A 13,948-nucleotide genomic window follows, 5' to 3' on the forward strand; every position below is an offset into this window, starting at 1 on the left:
TTTGAACGATTCGTTTTGACCCGTAACTATTTTTGACAAAACCACATCTGACTCGAACCAAAATTCTAACAGAACCAAGATGACAGTTTTCTATAAGACTCATTCTAACCTACTAGCTACCTCTCGCCCATCCCGCTTGTGTTTCCTGGTCTAGTTAATACCATAAAAGTTTAAAAACTCTCATTTTGTAATAATTAAAATTTAAAAGGCTTCAATTATTTAGCATAAAGTCATCTTGGTTTTATTTATTTAAAATTTATACGGTTGAAACGTTTTTAAACCATACATTTAGTTTGACTTTTGAATTTGTGTAAAGTATAGTTTTTTAAAAGAAATATATATATATATATATATATATATATATATATATATAAATAAGATCGAACTAACTAATAATTAGTCTTAAATGCCTTTTTATATTATAGAATTTAAGGACTTAATTTTAGTCTTTAATTATTGGCATAAATTATACCATTTTTAAGGATAGTATGCAAGGCGGTCCCATAAGGCCATGAGATATACTTTAATCTTTCTTAACTTCACATAAATATCACATCACTCATTTTTTTTTCTTTTTAACTCATCTCATTCAAAGGAACTGATTTAATCCATTTAACTCCATCTCACTCTTATTAATTGTTAATTTAATATATTGTTCTTTGTCTTATAACCCGTCAAAAACATAATCCATAGCACTTTTTAACATAAGTGGAGATTGGTTTAATCCATTTTTAAAGTGTCATTCCATCTTAATTTATATTGGACGTTAAAATATACCCTATGGCCTAAGTCTTGAAAGGGCCCATATTCAAGACTGATATTCATTATCAAAACTAGAAAAGATAATTAATTAAGCATTTAATATTTAATAATTATATCTTAGACTAGTAGTTAAGTATTTATTTTCATTACTAATTTGTCTCGTTTTAAAATTTTATGTTTATTGGTCCCTACTTGTATGCTTTATTATTATTTACTTCTTAATTTACGTATTAATAATTCATTCCCAAACCGTCATATCATCATGTAAAGACAGTAAATGAACTAACTACAGTTAGGTGTAGAAACAAATTCCAATAATTTGAGTTCAAGTCGATCATAATTAGATATGATGTGTTTACAAAGTTACAGAATCAGAATCGCAAGTGAATTCGATTGTTCTGTTAGTTACAAACTGAGAACATATCTAATGTCATTAGTGTACCGCTAATGAGTAGTCTGACAGTTGTTACTAACAGAAGTTTATCTAATAATAAATAACACTATATTTTCTAGTAGTATAGATAATCAAACACCTAATATAAATCCGGACTAAGCAATGTTCCACCATGCTCAAATTTTTTCTACGTCTGTTGCAACTTACTAGTCAGAAAACAAATTTAGTTGGAATTTCTCATAGTTAATCATCCCATAACGGGATTATTGCAAGCAAATTTAGCGTGGCAAGCAGACCCACATTGGATATATAAAATGTTTACCTCATTTAGAATCAGATTCTCCATGTTTTCATAGATTCTCTCCTAAATACGAGTATGTGTTATATTAACAAGTACAATGTTAACCAGATTTTCGAATTCGATGTAAAATCAACTATCTTTAATTAGAAGCTCGTAATACTATTTAGTTTCCATGTTGACTTGGTAAACCCAAAGTGATATGATAACTCATATAATGTCTTGTTTTATTATTAATGAAACACTTAAAATGTCTATTTCAAATAATAGTTGAATTCTATATGAAAAGATGGAGAGTTTTAGGGGTTAAAATGTAAATTTTGGTTGAATGTATAACCTAGTTTATGTGCTATATATATAGGGATGCATGCGCTTGTTGTCTTCATCTCATCGATCTCAAAATAATTTCATCTCCATTGTACCATAAGCACCGCTCTAATCTATTTACTTCTCCCCTAATTAAGATCAATCGATGAGAAATCTGATTCATGTAAGAAATCTTCGTCTTTAATTCATTTTATATATACTTATCTGAATTTGATAAGTGTAATTGTTGTTGTGTTCTAACCATCTTAATTGTTTGTGTTTTGAAAGTTGTTGACAGTCCGTGAGGATTGGATCAGATCATACTATAACATGTTGATTATTCATAGTAGTGGCTGCAGATCTAGGTACGTTCATTTGTTGTTGTAAAATTAATAAAGTATGTTGGTGTTAAATGTATTTTAAGATGCATGATTTAATGATGAATTCATATATTAATGAAATGTAGGATTGGGAAACAGAAGGGATTATAACATGTTGATTGTTCCATGGTGGACATACAAGCATAATTTCATCTCATGGACCATTGATATCATGACTCGTTGCCAGTGTCGGAGACGATAGCATCGAACAAGTATGGCATATGGCTGAAGAAAATATCTACCATGATGAAGATGATATATCCCTGCAGAGAATTCCATATGGCCTAGGTTTTTAGCTTTTAGATATAAACAGAATATTAGATCGTTCGGTCTTTTTTTCTTCATGTTTTCCTTTTGCCTAATGTATGATTTATGTTGTGTTATAAATATTGTACACGATTAACTTAAAAAATACTCAGTTTTTTTTGTTATGTTGCAATTGCATCTGCATATTTTGACATTCTGAGTTTGCAATTGTTTAATATTTATAATTTGTTTTTCTCCTATGTTAATAGTACTATACATGGCAAATTTTACCCATCCAAATAAAAATAAGTTCAAATGGACTTAAAATTGAGTTCGGTGGCTCTAAGTACTAAACATGTTATAAAGTAAAAATGAAATAACACTGTTACACTAGGTGAAAACATTCTGCAGCAAACAATATATTTAATTAAGCATTAAAAACGGTATATTCAAGAAGCCCAAACATTTATAAAACAACCCGTTTTGACTCGTGTCTAATTTTTTCAAAACTGGTTATGATCCGAATTAAAATCTTAACAGAACCATGATGACAATTTTCTAAAATGACTCGGTTTAACCTGCTACATTGCTTGACTCAGCTATGGTCCAGGTAGTACCATAAAAGTTTAAAAATTCTCATTTTGTATAAAATTAAAAACATCAACTATAGCTCATAAAGTCATCTTGGTTTTATTTGTTTAAAAGTATATATTAAATTAAATGTTTTTGAACTATACATTTAGTTTTATGTAAAAAAAAATTTAAAATAAAATAAAAGTTTAAACAAGAGAGTTGATTTAATGTGCAAGTGGTTGTGTGAAATAAAGGGGTCATGGGTTTATGGAAATTTATTGATTTGTTATAATAAATAAGTGGTTAAATTTTAGAAAAACATTAAGATATGAGATGATCATTGTATAAACATTTGATATTTTATATATTTATATTATAATTAAAAGGCATTCAGTGCTCCTCTCACAGAAGTTACTGTAGTTTGTTTGTACAAATCTCCAAGCTCACTGTACTGCTCTTTTATGCGTATGGTTCCTTGATACGTGGCATGCTCTTGCCTTATCACAAAACGTGGCTTTACTATTGCCTCACACTAATGAAAAGCTTTCCCAACAACGACTTCGGGCATCGGCGATGGCAGTGGAGACAACGACTTTACCCCGATCTCAACAACCACGTAACCATCGGTCGCCGATCTAAAAAATTGTTGTTCAGTCACAATCGCAATCAGGTAGGTTTGATTGATTGTTTTTTTCCTACAGTGATATGCATGAAGACTAATTTACTAACCATTTCCGTTGCTTATCAATAGGTTTGGTTTAGACTTGATTTACTAAATTGTTGTTCCGTCGCCTGTACTTATGTGCAATTTCTTTGTTCTAGGCACTTTGTCTTTATAAAAATGGTCTTTAATATGATTGCCTTCTAAGTGTTTGATGGAATGACAAGTATGTGTACTTATGATGTGAGGCTTTTTTTGTTCAATTTCATTTGTTTTGTAAGAATGAATTATTTTCTTTGTATACACGTGCACACTGTTCAAGATGGATTTTCTCATTTCGATGTAAACGAACACATGTAGATGGATACTTTTGTTTAATAATATTAGGTTGTTTGCTTTTAAGAAAATACCAAAATATGTAATCTGTGTAGTACACCGTTTGCTAATAATGTCATTTGTTTGCTTACATGCATGCAGGCTGCTTGCAAATGAGAGGATAGATTCTGAACAACTGCTACCTTAGTTGAAGCCTAAAGGTATTAGTTAGTTAGCATAAGTCAACAGTTCTTAAGTGCTTATCCCTAAAATATATCAGGTGAAGAAAGTTAAATAGTCTATTAATTTCAATTTAATACTCTAAAAGCAGAGTGATTAAAATTGAAAAATGGCACATTAAGGGATAACGAATTAATGAGCATATGTGTTAGGTAAACGATGAAACTTGAACATCTATTAAAGAAACATAAGAAAGACAACTTAGTGGTCAAGGTCACTTTCTGAAAGTTAAATTGAAGTAAAGATTGTGCAGTATTATGAAAGCATGAGGTCATAAAAGTGAATGTATTGGTGAATTTTTTTTTTCTTAAATTGTGCTCTTGAATGAGTTCATAAAAGTTAATGTATTGGTGACTTTTATTTCTTATATTGTGCATTTGAATAAGGTATGGAAAACAATCCCAAACAGATTCACCGTGGTACTTTGGTTGATTTGATTGATGTATGTTACTCGAAAAAGGGCAGGTATATTCAGCAAAGGAGTTCTTAGCAAGATGGACATACCAACCATTCTCATTCAAGCTCCACGTATATGCACATGTGTAACACTCTTCTTCTTTCTTCTGTCTATGATGTCTTTAAAAAAAACAGGAGATTGAATTCGAAATTGATTGTTGAGAGAGACTGAGACGTGACAACAGCCATGGCAATGGTGGTTTCAGGTTAGGGTTTTATCTATTGTTTGATTAGGTGTTTTAGATTGTGATCCATTATTTTTTTCACAGGTGAAAACGCATGAATCAAGCCTTGCCTTAACCATCACTCCACCCATAATCATCATCATCGAAGGTAAGTGCCATCATTGTTTGGGTTCTCAATTTCTTTCGTCTTCGTATTATTCGATTTCCTTACAATTTGAATTCTAACTTGCATGATTAATCGTACAGGAAAGCCTAAACCTAAATTTATGTGAATTTCGAAACATAAGAAATACCAGATTTTGGACAATTAATACACCCCTTATTATACAAAGTAAAGTTTCTTAAAACTTATTTTTTTTCCTTCCTTACAGGATCTGTTTTAAGTTTATGCATAGGTTGACCCGACCCATTTGTACAACAAGCAAAGGTATATGTTGATTGATTTTCCTCTTATAGATTTACTTTTCTATTGCATGAATATAACCTTAATACCTGAAGAGATTGTTATTTTGGTTTAATATGTGCAGGTAAAATAGTGTTCTTGAGTGTTGTCATCTGTTTTAAGCTGATACATAGACCGAGCCGGCCTGTTTTGTCCAACAAGTAAAGGTATTTATGGAAGCAATATACATAATTTCTTGATGAAAACATGCTAACCTTTTATATTTTATATAATTTCTATATTGCAAGTGTTCAAAATCATTACTTGTCTTCACTTTTAATTACAAGTGTTCAAAACATCTTTTTTGTTTTAGTTGTGGATGACGTACATTTCCAGTTCCCTCTGTTGTTCCACACATGTGATTAGTTGAAGCCACGTGTTTTGTCTATGTTTAGTTGTCGTCTTTTATATGGTAAACCCTTTTTGGTTTGTAGACCTTAAGAGTTAGCCTGCTGCTTAAGTTATAATTTACCAACAATATGGTTGTTGCATAAAACGGATGGCCACGTGAACACATCCAACACAAACAAAACATCCCAACAGCCCGACTGCGTCAACGCATGCAAAACATGTCAACAACTCGGTCCGCGGAAACGCGACTGTACAATAAAGTATAAGATACGGATTAAAAGAACTAGAATATCTTTGAAATAAGTGTTTTATTCAAGAGAGTAAAGTTCTATTTTCGTCCTTGTGGTTTGACAAATAGTGCGAATTTAGTCCAAAATTTTTACTTTTTGCATATGGACCCTTCAGGTTTCGCAGTTTTTGCCAATTACATCCAAATCACTAACCCTGTTAAATTTAATCGTTAAGTCAAGGGTAGACATGTATTTTCACTCTTTCTTTATTATAATTATGTCAGTGAACTGTGGTTTTCGTCCCTGTGGTTTATCCAAATTTGCGGTTTTAGTACAATAGTTTCAAATTTGCAATTTCGTCTCTATGGTTTCATTTCACTTGCAATAAAACCCGAATTCACTAATGTCGTTAAGTCTGGTCGTTAAACCCATTAGTGTGTCATTCACGTGAGGGACAGTTTTGTCCTTTTTTTCATTTTTCCCAATTACACCCCAGCACTTCACGTGAGGGGACTTGCGAATTAGAACTGAGATTTGTTTTGGGAGTAAAACGACAAAATTGGTCGTCACGTGAGGGGCATGCAGATGGGTTAACGACCAGACTTAATGGGGTTAATAAATTCTTGTTTAATTGCAAGTGAAATGAAACTATAAAGAAGAAAATCGCGAATTTGATAGGGACGAAAATTGCAAACTTGAAACTATTGGACTAAAATAGCAGATTTAGACAAACCACAGGGACTAATACCGCAATTCACTAAAATAAGTATTATAATAAAGAAAGAGTGAAAAGACATGTCTACCGCTGACTTAACGATTAAATTTAACGGGGTTAGTGATTTGGATGTAATTGGCAAGAATTGGGAAATGTGGAGGGTCCATATGCAAAAAATAAACCTTTTAGATTAAATTCGTATTATTTGTCAAACCACAAGGACGAAAATGACACTTTACTCTATTCGTAATTTCGTTATTTGATATGAGTATATATACATATGTTTATATATACGACTGTGAGATAGCTTGTAGCAAGTTTACCCGTCACTTAAGATAAATTAACAATTAAAAAAAAAGGTTAAATTAGTACTGCCATAAAACTCTTTTATCCATATGTTAAAAAAAGTAAAAGCCAATATCAAATTATTACATAACAAAACATTCAAAACATTATAAATTTACTTTTAGCTAAAAACTACATATCTTGTTAACATAATATGATATGATTAGATATTCAATTCTCTCTTAAAATAAGATACAATATACTATAATGATATGATTTAACACAATTTCATAATAAGATACAATATGATTTAATGATATATTGACTAAAATCAAACTACTAATTTAGCATAATTTCATAAGATATGATATGATTTAACATGCATGTTAGTTTGTTTCTCATCGTGTTTTCTTTTTTTTAAGGAAAAAACCGCTAGAAAGTCCCTCTCCGAATCACAAATTCGGGTTTTGCCCATAGGATACGGGTTAGTACTTAAAACTACACTAATGTGTTGGTGTGATGCAACATGTTTACCTCAAACCAAAATACGCATCGGGTGTGTATTATTCCATAGAGTTTTGCCCAAAAAGCATATTCCATGATTGTAATGCTATTGTTTTATAAATCTAGCTCTTATACTTTTTTTAGGTTCATGTGTTCATCTAATGATGCTGATCATGATGAATTAAGAGACAGAATATCCCTAAACCAGATACAACTAGTGGTATTGAAATCCAAACTTGGTAGCATCGATAAAAGTTTAAAGCAACAAACCAGTCCAGTTCAGAGACCAGTTGAGCATCAAGCTGATCTTAACCGTCCAAAGGAAGTAGCCTGAGTTATTAGTGGACTATGATATGACTGTGTAATATTATTGAAACTGATTTGTAACTTGTGATTGTAATTAGACACCTCTGGTATCCTTAATCAATGAAATGTGACTTTATTTTCCACATAAACACCTCTTTTACTTGTTAATTAATGAATTGCATTTGATTTGGTATTAGAGTCTAAACCTCACTGTTATCTTCTAAATGGATTGAAATCGTAATGAAATTGTGCACCATGATAGGGGATTGCTAGTATTAGACACCATTTTCCAACATCTGATTGTGAATCCAAAGAATTTCAGCACAACATACGGAATCAGTTGCGTTAATGGTTTCTCCGGCCGATAGGAGTGGGCGAATGTTGAGAGAATCAATAGAATTGAAAATTCATAATCGTAAACTTTAACATTACAATTTGCAACAACAGAGTCCCAACATGATAGATCCACGATAGTTTGAACAAAACAACATGTTACAAACGGTTAACACCTGTTCTTCTGTTCTATACATGATGATGCCGAAAGAATAATACCAAAACGAGAAACACGGTTGCCGACGGCGTCAGGCTCAACACCAGCTCCATAGGATACAGTAGAATGGAAGATGTGTCAATTAACCACTCTTTTAATCTCCTTGATATCATGTCTGCTTTATGTTTAATCATATAGGACTAATTGTATAAGTTACTAAAAAACAAAAGCAAGGTGTTAACATGGATTGTCAAGGAAAAAGGATGTTTAGATTTCATCAAATTTGGCAATTTACTAGTTACTATTGTGAGTCCAATGATATATCATGTCGCTTTATAGAATATAAGAATGACATTTATTATATCGAATTTAAGAACTAGATTATTTGCTAATTGGTTGACGTATATATCATAAACTAATAGTAGAAGGACAGTGATGGATGGCAATTTTGAGTAATGTCCATGGATTGTTATGATAACACATTTGGCAACCATATTTGGAGCATATGTTTAAGAGAATGATAACTAACGGCATTAGACTGTACACGTATCAAAATGTAGATTCAACAATTAGTAATTAATGGATCCATGACTCATGTATGAGACTGGTTTAGTAGTTGCGAATGATCTATGCGACTTATGTTAGTGACTGCTCTTTAGTCTCTAATAAACAATGTACATACTAGAGCTTGAAAATTTGTTCTTAATATTCCCAAAACGGATCAAACTAGCGTATGATATTCAATCTCTTAAGTGTTTATATATAAATGAATCAGGAATGATATTCATATTATACGGCTAGAAGAATAGCTTTGGATTAGGCCTGCTGAATTTGGTAGAAAGGAGTTGAGAAATGTGGTACAAGTGAATGTGATACAAGGGCTTGGGCCAGGTGTAAACAAAATTGGATGGGAAGGGTATAGTATAAATGGACTACGGTGGTTTAGGCTTCTTGTAGGGCTTGGTCATGTAAAACTACGATGTATGAACGTTTGGTGGGCTCCTAAACTTTTAAAAGTTTGGGCCCACACCATTCATACGGAGGACGGGGGCAAATGAACCAAGCCCGAGCCCAAGTTTAAGTACTAGGCTCATTTTGACTTATGAGATCTCAGCTATGCAGTGTCAAATTAATACATTAAATCTAAGAGAGGTAAAAACTTAAATATACACAAGCAAATTAAGGCTTGACAAGTCTAGACGAGCTTCACATACAAGGCGTAAGCTCGGACTCAAAACTAAACGAGCTTTTTTTGAGGCTCCTACTCAGCTCAAACTCAAAAACGCTTGGCTCACATATTTCGAACTTTTTATCAATACGAATTCAAGTAGCTCGGCTTGTGCACCCCTAGAAGGGTGTAAAAAGTTGAGCCGGACTTATTATATGAGCTTGGTGCATTAGCTATTGGTTCAAACTTCACCACTTGAAAATTTGAACCATTTCCACTTTGGGTTAGGCCAATCGGCCTAAGCTAACATAGTGTTTTTCACTAGTTATCAAGTTTTTACAGTTTAGACGGTAACAAATATGGTTCTGTTTCTAGTCACTATATATTGGGCCTTATATATGTGGTGGAGGAGTAGGACCATGTGCTTGCAAGGTATTGGTGTAGCCGTGTAGGACCAAGTGATGGCAAGATATTGGACCTTATTTTGTGTCCATCTTGATAGTCGTATGAATTTTGCAATAAATAAATAAGAAGAAAAAGAAAAAGTCACCTTTATTTATTGTAATTTTCGTTCTCTAAATTTGTAAAATTTCGTATGTCGTCCCTTTTACCCAATTAATTTTTTTTAATATATACAACTTTTAATCAATTTAGGATTCATAGTAAGTTTTCATGTAGCCTTACCTAGTTAGCATGTTGCATCACAATAGCTTGATCATATTTATAACTCGTTAAAAGAAACACAAAATTACCATATCATGACTTTAATCCAATTTTGATTAAAAAAATGCTCATGAATGCAATAAATGAATCATCTATAATCATCATCTACTTAAATATTTGCCTAAAATTTGACACCAAATTACTTGTAGCTCATTTGAGTCAAAATAGGTACAATACTTAATATCTATACTATCTCTTGATTTGTTTAATGGAAAGCTTCTAACTATTACATCTAAATATGCTAATCATCTTCTCCATACTTCCTTTCTCTTTCACATACATCACTATCACCGTGAGAAAACCAAATTAAGGCTTCTGAGTAAAGGTGTACAAAACCGGTTTTAAACCCAAACCGAACCGGTTTGATCAACGACTGGTCAAAACCGGTTTGACTCAAACCGGTTCGGTTTATAAACCGGTTTAGAAGCAAGAAAGGCCAGCCCAGTCAAGTCAGTTCGGTCCGGTTTATAAACCGGTTTTACCGGTTTTAAACCGGTTTTTCTCAACCCGGTTTGGTTTTAAAACCGGTTTGGTAGATTTTAAAAGGAACCGGTCCTGAAACTGATGGTTTGAGTCGGTTTAAGAACCGGTTTGGATGAAACCGATTTTAAACCCAAACCGATTCGATTCGGTTTGCCTCAAATTGGTCCCAAACTGGTTTTTTTTACACCTCTACTTCTGAGTCACATATGTAGTTTGCCTTTTGTCTAGCTACTTCAATAATAACAAAAGACCAAAATGCCCTTTTGACCAACTTTCCACCTTTGACTTTAATAAAGTTAGAATTCGTATATTTTATATACAATATACGAATTACTTAACTAATATTATATAACTATATATTTAGTTTTACTTAACTAATATTATCTATAATATATATAAACGAAGACATAAAAATCCTACGTGTCGCGATGTGGTTGCTCCCTCTTTTTTTGAAGTCACTAGGTTTGCTTGATTTTTAAATGGAGACTTCTCATGCATTTGACCCGAATTCATGGGTATGAGTCTAATCAAACCCATATATTTCTTAAACGGGTTATAACACCTCATTAAATTAAAAACTAATCCCACCAAATATTTGATATAAAATCTTATAAAGTAGGGATATACTAAAAATTAATATATTATTTATTTAAAAAAAGATATATATTATTTATAATTAAAAAACCAATTTTATAGTAAAAAATATAAACGGGTCTTGGATCTCATCAAACCGTATAGCTTTTAAACCGGTTTATAACATCTCATTTATTTGTGAAACATTTTATCATCAAACCATAAGTATATTATTAACTTTCATACAATAAAAAAAATAAAGATTTAAAACATAAATAAATATTAGAAACAAATAACATAAAACAACCCCCGTAAATAAACGCAACATTTAAAAGCTTTATGATTGTTTCTTTCATTTACTCAAGCCACCATATTATTTTATTTGTAAATGAAGACTTCAAGTGCATTTGACCCGAAATACCTAGATAACCTTAAACGAGTTATAACATCTCTCTGTTTTAAAAATAAATCTCACTAAATATTTGATATGCAAATCTTATAAAGTAGGGATACTCTAAATATTAATATCCAATTTTTTTAAAAAAATATATTATTTATAATAAAAACAATTTTATAGTAAAAAAAATAAGCGGGTCATGGGTCTCACCAAACCCATAGCTTTTAAACGGGTTATTATAACATGACATTTATTTATGTAATTATTTCATCATCAAACCCTAAGTATATTATTAACTTTTTTATAATACATGAAATTAAAATGCAAAAAAAAAAAATGAATATTAGACACGAAAAACAAACACAACCCCCGTAATACGATGAATAAAAACTAGTATAACTATATATTTAGTTTTAACAAACTGCTGCATATTATCAATAAAGCCAAATTCAAACTATCACACTATAAACAAACAAATACATCTTCATAAGAATTCAATAGCATATCAGTCGCATCAAGATTACCTCTTAATAATTACCTCTTAAGCATTCAGATTTATGACTACTTCTTAATTATTTAGAGGTTATGAACCATTAAGATGTAGCATTTTAATAGCCATTAAGAGACTACCAAACAGCCTCCAAGTCACATAAAGAATAATCCAAAACAAGAGCAATCTCATAAAAATTTTAAGTGAACGTAACTATCACATTAAATTTTATACATACATGTTTCATGTTAAAGCTTCACACACAATATTCTTAGGCCTAAAACTACAGACATATACAAGTGTTTAATAAAAAGTAGAAAAAATATTAATTAAGCATTTAATATTAAATTATATCTTAGACTATTAGATAACTATTATTATCATAACTAATTTGTCTTGTTTTGAACTTTTATGTTTATTGGTCCCTACTTGTATGTTTTATTATTATTTACTTATTAATAATTCATTCTCAAGCCGACATATCGTCGCGCAGACAGTAAATGAACTATCTATAGTTAGGTCTATAAACTAATGCCGATAAATTGAGTTCAAGTCGATCATAATTAGATATGATTGTGTTTATAGAGTTGCAGAATAAGAATCGCAAGTGAATTTCGATTGTTTCTGTAAGTTACATTACCGAGAACATATCTAACGTCATTAGTGTACCGTTAATGAGTAGTTTGTCATTTGTTACTAATAGAAGTTTATCTAATATAAACCACACTTTATCTTCTAGCAATATAGATAATCAAATACCTAATATAAATCCTGACTAAACAATGTTTCGCAATGTTCAAATTTTTTATATGTGTGTTGCCACTTAGTAGTCAGAAAACAAAGTTAGGTGGAATTTCTCATAGTTAATCATCCCATAACGGATTATGCCAGGCAAATTTAGCGTGACAAGCATACCCACATTGGATATATAGAATGTTTACCTCAGTCAGAATCAAATTCTCCTCGTTATCATAGATTCTCACTTAAATAGGAGTCTGTGTTATATTAACCTAAACACGTACACACTCTACTAGATTTTCCAATAATTTAAACAAATACAATGTTAACTGGATTTTCTTGATAGAAGTAAAATCAACTATCTTTAATTAGACGCTCATAGTACTATTTAGTTTTCATGTTTACTTGGTAAACCCAAATTGATATGATAACTCATATAATTAATGTCTTGTTATATTATTCTATATCATATTAATAGTTGAGTTCTATAAGAAAAGATAAGAGAATTTTAGGGGTTGAAATGCAAATTTTGGTTTAGTGTTTCACCTAGTTTCTATGCTATATATATGGGGATGCATACTCTCATTATCTTCGTTCATCTCCAAATCATTTTATAGTCGTTGTGCATAAGCGCCTCTTAATCTAATTACCTCGATCTCCCCCCCCCCCCAAGATCGATCGATGATATATTTGATTCATGTAAGCATCGCCTTCAATCCGTTTTATATATATTTATATTTCTTCGAATTTTATAAGTGTAATTGTTGTTGTGTTCTGACCATCTAATTGTTTGTGTTTTGAAAGTTGTTGACAATCTGTGAGGATTGGATCGGACTAAACTATAACATGTTGATTATTCATAGCAGTGGTTGCAGATCTAGGTACATTCATTTGTTGTTGTAAAATTAATCAAGTAATTAATTGTTGCTGTTAAATGTATTTTAAGATGATTTAATGATCATGAATTCATATCTTAATGAAATGTAGGATTGGGCAACATATGAGAATATAACATGCTGATTGTTCCATGGTGGACATACGAGATGACTGGATCGTTGCCAGTGTCGCGGACGATAATATACTTCAAATATGGAAGATGGCGGACCGTGTTAAAGTTGGTATCCTTTTGGCTAATAAAAGGATTCCCGAGTCTTCTAGCTTAGTTAGATATGAACATATGTATTAGATCAGTTTTTTTTACTTCTTGTTTTCCTTTTGTCTAATGTATGATTTATGT

The 13,948-nt window shown here is 31.4% G+C and overlaps 1 long non-coding RNA gene across 2 annotated transcripts; it reads left to right on the forward strand.

Moving 5' to 3' along the window:
• The first annotated feature begins 3,793 nt into the window (after nt 1–3,793).
• LOC143555952 (uncharacterized) lies at nt 3,794–5,597 on the forward strand. 2 transcript variants are annotated; one of them, XR_013139289.1, is made up of 3 exons: nt 3,794–4,156; nt 5,188–5,243; nt 5,344–5,597. It is a non-coding gene; the product is annotated as an uncharacterized LOC143555952 (long non-coding RNA). The 2 variants fall into 2 exon arrangements; XR_013139288.1 differs by having other exon boundaries at nt 5,188–5,597.
• The last annotated feature ends 8,351 nt before the right edge of the window (nt 5,598–13,948 follow it).

This window comes from Bidens hawaiensis, unplaced genomic scaffold (genome assembly GCF_021521415.1).
Source record: "Bidens hawaiensis isolate Kalapana, Puna unplaced genomic scaffold, B.hawaiensis_p1.1 tig00018419_1, whole genome shotgun sequence".
Taxonomy (NCBI): Eukaryota; Viridiplantae; Streptophyta; class Magnoliopsida; order Asterales; family Asteraceae; genus Bidens; species Bidens hawaiensis.